Source organism: Octopus bimaculoides, chromosome 2 (genome assembly GCF_001194135.2).
Source record: "Octopus bimaculoides isolate UCB-OBI-ISO-001 chromosome 2, ASM119413v2, whole genome shotgun sequence".
In the NCBI taxonomy this organism is placed as follows: Eukaryota; Metazoa; Mollusca; class Cephalopoda; order Octopoda; family Octopodidae; genus Octopus; species Octopus bimaculoides.
The window spans coordinates 132,754,291-132,760,840 of NC_068982.1; the positions used below are offsets into that span (position 1 = coordinate 132,754,291).

Sequence of the window (6,550 nt, forward strand, 5' to 3'; positions counted from 1 at the left end):
GTTACTCATAAGCAAAACTCTGAGTAGCAAGAGACTGACTTAACAACAGTTAAAATATTAAACTTTACTATGGTATTGAGTAATCTTTTTTCCAACAGTCAAGACTAAACTGATAGATATATATATATATATATATAGAGAGAGAGAGAGAGAGAGAGAGAGAAAGAGAGATTTACAATTGTATACATATCTAATACACTTACATGTGTATGCATGCGTATGTATGTGTGAGCAGACCTGGGTTTATATATCTGTGTTTCCAATTATATGTAAAAACTCACACATTAAAATACATGCTACACATAACTACACACAGTATTGTGTATAAAGAAAATAAAAAAATCCATGATATCATTCTTAAACAGAGCTTACCTTATTAAAAGATCCATTTAAAATCCTATGATGTAAAGAGGTAAGACTTCATAAGTTAAAATGGCAAATGTTTTAAAAATTCACCTTTGTTTATTATGCACCCAGAGATTAATGAACCAACAATTTTATCTTGAGATAACAATTGTTACACTATCACATAGCTATGTAACACTGCAAACCTCTTATATCAGCAGCAGTGAAGCTAGTGCAGAGAATATAAAATTGTAAATTTGGAACAAATATCACAAAGAATTTTGTCTGACATTCTAATGAATCTGTCAATCCAACACCCTTGATTAATTCTAATATGAGTTAGATTTGTCAAAATCCATTCATTGTACTTTGCAACCTCAAGAATGACATGCCCTATATACTCCAGTCCACTTGAATCAGAATGATAATGAAGGGACTTTGTCAAACCTCTCTGATTGAGTGAGTGATTGAACATTTAATCAAACAATTGATTAGTTAACTGGTTAAATAGTTAGCCAATTAACAAATATAAACAAAGAAGTGAAATACAAACAGTACTTATTATTAGCACCATGACCCTCCAAAGATACAGCATAACATGTTTCAACACATGACTTCACATCAAGAATCTTGCAAACTAAAACAAAATTAATCGAAAATATATCAACACTATTCAAATCGAAGTTCTAATATTATGTTGAAATGAAACTATAACTTCTAAATAATTTAGTGTTAAATAAGTTATCTATTAAAAATAATCTATAAAGAACAAATGAGTAATATAAAAAACAAGAATACATATTATTTTCAAATAGTAGAAAATCTTTAGCAAAGTGAAAAACAGTACTTATCCAATTTTTTCCGTAATTATATATATATATATATATATATATATATATATATATATATATATATATATATATATGTGTGTGTGTGTATATATATATATCATCATCATCATCATCATCGTTTAACGTCCGCTTTCCATGCTAGCATGGGTTGGACGATTTGACTGAGGACTGGTGAAACCGGATGCCTACACCAGGCTCCAATCTGATTTGGCAGAGTTTCTACAGCTGGATGCCCTTCCTAACGCCAACCACTCAGTGAGTGTAGTGGGTGCTTTTACATGCCACCCGCACGAGGCCAGTCAGGCGGTACTGGCAACGGCCACGCTCAAATGGTGTATTTTATGTGCCACCCACACAAGAGCCAGTCCAGGGGCACTGGCAACGATCTTGCTCGAAAGTCCATTACATTTATATCATTGAAATTTAGAAGCAGGAAGATAATGCATGACTAATTCAAAACAATGTGAATAAATGAGCATTATGCTTTACAGAATATTCTGAATGCTAAACGGTTAATGCTGACAGATAGCAAACAGGAGGGAAAGAAAACAAACTGTATAGTGTAGATATGTTATTGTGCAGTGAAATGGAGAAAAAAAAAAAGGAAAATAATTAGAGTCAATGATTGATTCTGAGGAAGAAAACCAAAGGATACAACTCTGAAGTTGAAATTTATTAAACATCTAAAGTTCAGATTATTCTGTCAAATGTAATGCTCATTTATCCACATTGTTTTGAATTAATAAGGTATTATCTTGCAGCTTTGAGAATTTTGATGACATCAGGTTGGAGCCTGGTGTAGCCATCTGGTTTCACCAGTCCTCAGTCAAATCGTCCAACCCATGCTAGCATGGAAAGCAGACGTTAAACGACGACGACGACAACGACGACGACGACGACGATGACGACGACGACGACGACGACGACGATTGTATATTTTAAGAACGATGTTTTAGGGTAGGTGCGAGAGGCTGAATCTGGGCAGTTTGAACATAAAACAAGTCGAACGGTAAAGTCTGATCTTTGGCTAATGTGGTGATAACTATGGATGTTTCAGTTTGATTAGACCTCCTCAGAGAAGCATAGTCTTAACATTATCAACCAGATCCTGGATGACAGAGAGATATGAAGACTTTTTTTTATATGTAATGATATAAGCTTTCAGACATTAAACTCATATATATATATGTATATATATATATATATATATGTGTGTGTGTGTGTGTGTGTGTGTGTGTGTGTGTGTGTGTGTCACTCCCTAACAATGGAAGGAACTGGTGGATGATGGAGACCCACGAAAACATAGGATGAGGTGGTGAAGCATGAGCTTTCGAACACTGGGCCTCACAGAGGCAATGACAAAAGACCGAGACTTCTGGAGATATGCTGTGACTGAGAAAATCCAGCAAGTAAAGTGAGATCACAGCTGTAGCCTACACCAGTGTCACATAATCAGCCCACTTAAAAAATACCTTTAGATCGTCAGGTGACATGCCATTCTTCAGGGGCCCTATTGAGTCAAGTAAATCAAAATCAAAATCAGATCAAATCACAATCAAACGGAAATTGTAGTTGTGGCCAATGCCAATGCTACATAAAAAGCACCATCGAAACATGGCTAATGCCAGTGCTGCCTGACTGGCTCCCATGCAGGTGGCATGTAAAAAAGCGCCCACTACACTCTCAGAATGGTTGGCGTTAGAAAGGGCATCCAGCTGTAGGAACATTGCCAGATTAGACTGAAGCCTGGTGTAGCCTCCTGACTTGCCACTCCCCAGTCAAACTGTCCAACCCATGCCAGCATGGAAAACGGACATTAAAAAATGATGATGATGATGATGATGATGATGATGATGATATATATATATATATAAATATATATATATGTATATGTATATATATATGTATGTATATATATATGTGTGTGCATATATATGTGTGTGCATATATATGTGTGTGTATATATATGTATATATATGTATATATATATATATATATATATATATATATATATATATATATATATATTTATAGTTTCAGCTTAGAGTTGTGGCCATGCTGGGGCAGCACCATTTTGCTACACTCTAATATATGACCCTTGGTGAAGAATAGAGTTTGATGTCGCTATCCTCATTTGCACCTCTTACCATGAGATAGGTTGGGACTCTCGGCAGGAAGAGGTCCAGTTTTGATTTGAAAGCACCTACATCCACTTTGAATAGGTTCCTCGGGCTCTTTGGGAGAATATTAAAATAGATATAATCCTGTGTCTATAAAAGGGAATTCTAGATTTAGATTATGCAAAATATAAGCTCCTACAAGCATACAATATTCTTCCCCTTCATATGCCCCCATTGGTACATCAAAAAGAGAATCCTCACTCTTTTTGACCCATGTGGAATCTTCATAAAAAAGAAGGGATTTCCTTGCATGCAGGATAATATATATTTCCAAGTCATTGATGGTGACATACTGTTTGGCGAATTCTAATGCTTTTAGAAGCAAAGGCCTAGATATTGATGGGTAAAAGTCAACAATATCAAACTGTGTAAATTTGCAGTTATGCTTATGGCTAATCCATTTGAACCAATCTTACACTGACTTGCTATTTTTCCAAGTGCGTAAATTTAATTCACTATCTAACTTACTTAAAACACAATCTAAAATGTATTTGCTAATAATACCTATTTCAGTTTTAACAGGATTAATCAGTCTATACAGGAATGACAGGCTTATAGTCACCCATAATTTAAACAGCCATAAGTTAGATAAATTTAGGAAGAATTTGATTGCTTTCTTCCAAAGTATGGGCTTACAGATTACAATAGAAAGAAATCTTAAAAGCGTAGATTTTTTAGATATCAACTTAGATTTACAGTTAGATAAATTTAGACCCTACCGTAAGCCAAATGAAAAGCTATGTTATATTAGCAAAGAATCTAATCATCTACCCGTAATTCTTAGGAAACTATTTAGTAATGTAGGAAGGCAAATATCATCAATTTCTTCGGATGAGACAGCATTTCAAAATGCTGCGCCATATTACAATAATGCATTAAGAAAAAGTGGATTCTCGGAGATCCAGTATAACCAAGCTAATGCTAGCAATAATAGGACACATAGAATTAGAACTAGGAAAGTTTTGTGGTTTAACCCAGTATTTAATATGGCCGTAAAAACTAATATAGGTAAGGAATTCTTAAAATTAGTCTCTAAGCATTTTCAACCTAGCCATAAGTTTTATAGAATATTTATTAGGAGAATGCTGAAGGTTAGCTATTCTTGTTACAAAGACTTCGCCTCTTTTATTAGCCAGCACAACACTAAAATTATTACAGACAAATACAGTGCCGAATCTAATCTGAGGAATTGCAACTGCAAAGATGAGACTTGCTGTCTGTTGGAAGAAAAATATCTTGAAAAAGGTATTGTTTATAGAGCCAAAGTGCAAATAGATGGCTCGCAAGAATATAAAATATATACAGGGGCTTCAGAAAATTCTTTCAAGACTCAATTCTATTGCCACCACAATTCCTTCCGATACCATGAGAACAGGACAGCAACTAGTTTTGTAAAGCATGTCTGGGAACTAAAAGAGAATGACACCCGTCCTTTCAATGTAACCTGGAAATTTCTAGATAAAGTATCAGCATACAGACATGGAGCTTATAAAAGACCTATGAAATGTGATCTCTGCCTCTCTGAAAAGTTCTTTATCCTGTTCCAGGATAAAAATGCTCTGAACCAGAGACGCGAGCTCTTAAATTCCTGCAGGCATGCAACAAAATTTAAAATGTCAACCAATAAAATACCATCTGGGCAATATGTTTTGACTTTTGAAATATTTTTTTGACTATTGCCTTTGAATTTGTCTTTACAGTGTATGGTTATTTGGCATCACAATGATGATGTATATATTTTGACTTAATCTTTAAGAAAGCCTCCTCTGTTTTATAAATTTAATTTTAAGCTTAAACTTTGCCGAGCTTCATTTTTTAATTATTTTATTTTATTTTACATACCTATTTAATTATGTTACATCAAATAAATATATAATTTCATTATTTTATATTTTTATATTATTTTTTACATTATAATATTATTATACACACCGGGCAGCTTTTTAAAAATTGTTTGCATATATATGTTATGATGTAGATATGTCCCTATATATTTATATTTATGTGTATGTATGTCTTGTAGGCATGTATATGTATGTATTTACATGTATCTGTGTGTACATATACGTGTGTGTGTGTATATGTGTATAAGTATATGTGCATGTATATATATATACATATATATACGTGCATGCATACATAGATGTATATATGTGCGTATACTTTTATTTATGTGAGCATGTATTTGCATACATATTTTTGTACATTTATATACCAGTCTATATATGTGTATATTTGTATGTATATCTATACTAATGTAGATATATATGTAATTTTATGTGCGCGTTTGTTGCAGAAACTATATGAAGTATCTTATCCTGCTTGCTACTTGTAAATGCCTTTACGTAGCACTCTATGTCCCTATCTTTTACCCCCTTCTCTCACTAGTTTTCTGTTTCTGTTTCTTTTTCTTCTTCCTCACTGTTCTCTTCCACTTTCCCATGATTAATGTTTACCTTCTCTTTCTTTCGCCTGTAACAACTAAATTGTATAAGCATATGCCAGATTTTGTGCACATGCATGTGTGCATACATGCATACATATATATATATATATATATATATATATATATGCATTTGTATATATATTTATGTCTCATCTGTATATGTCTATAGATGTATATAGCTAAGTACATGCGTATATAGGTATATTATTGATGGTTTAGTATGTGCATATGCTGCTAAATCTATATGTAATCCAACGTTAAAATTTTTAATTCTTAATTTTTAAACAGATATAATTTTTAATGTATTAACTGATTTGTATTTTACAAATAATTATTTACCCTATGTATTTAGACTCTATCTTTTTATATGCTTTTTTGATTTAAGGCTTTCTTTGATTTTATAATAAGATGATTTTATACTGAAATTTGTCCATTGCATGCTAAAGACCATTAGTTGAAAGGACTAATGAAACAAAATTGTTTTTAAATGTGTATCCATTAAACTAATTGTATATGTTTGCTTATAACCTTATTTCTGTTCCATTCTAAACGAAACTGTCTGACGAACAGGAACATGAAATTCTGAGTAACAGCTTTTGTGATATTTTTGCTGCTTTTCAATAAAGCATATTACTCTACCTCTGGTATTTGAGTACTATTTCTTCCACCTTGTTTCACATTTATGTGCTTACTCCGGTATATATATATATATATATATATATATATAT

The 6,550-nt window shown here is 32.7% G+C and overlaps 1 long non-coding RNA gene across 1 annotated transcript in view; it reads right to left on the minus strand.

The window, feature by feature from the left end:
• Positions 1 to 463, minus strand: part of LOC106867973 (uncharacterized) — a 9,481-nt gene extending 9,018 nt beyond the window's left edge. The window contains exon 1 of the long non-coding RNA XR_001409202.2: positions 373 to 463. This is a non-coding gene — a long non-coding RNA (uncharacterized LOC106867973). The remainder of the gene's footprint in view (positions 1 to 372) is intronic.
• Between the last annotated feature and the right edge of the window lie 6,087 nt (positions 464 to 6,550).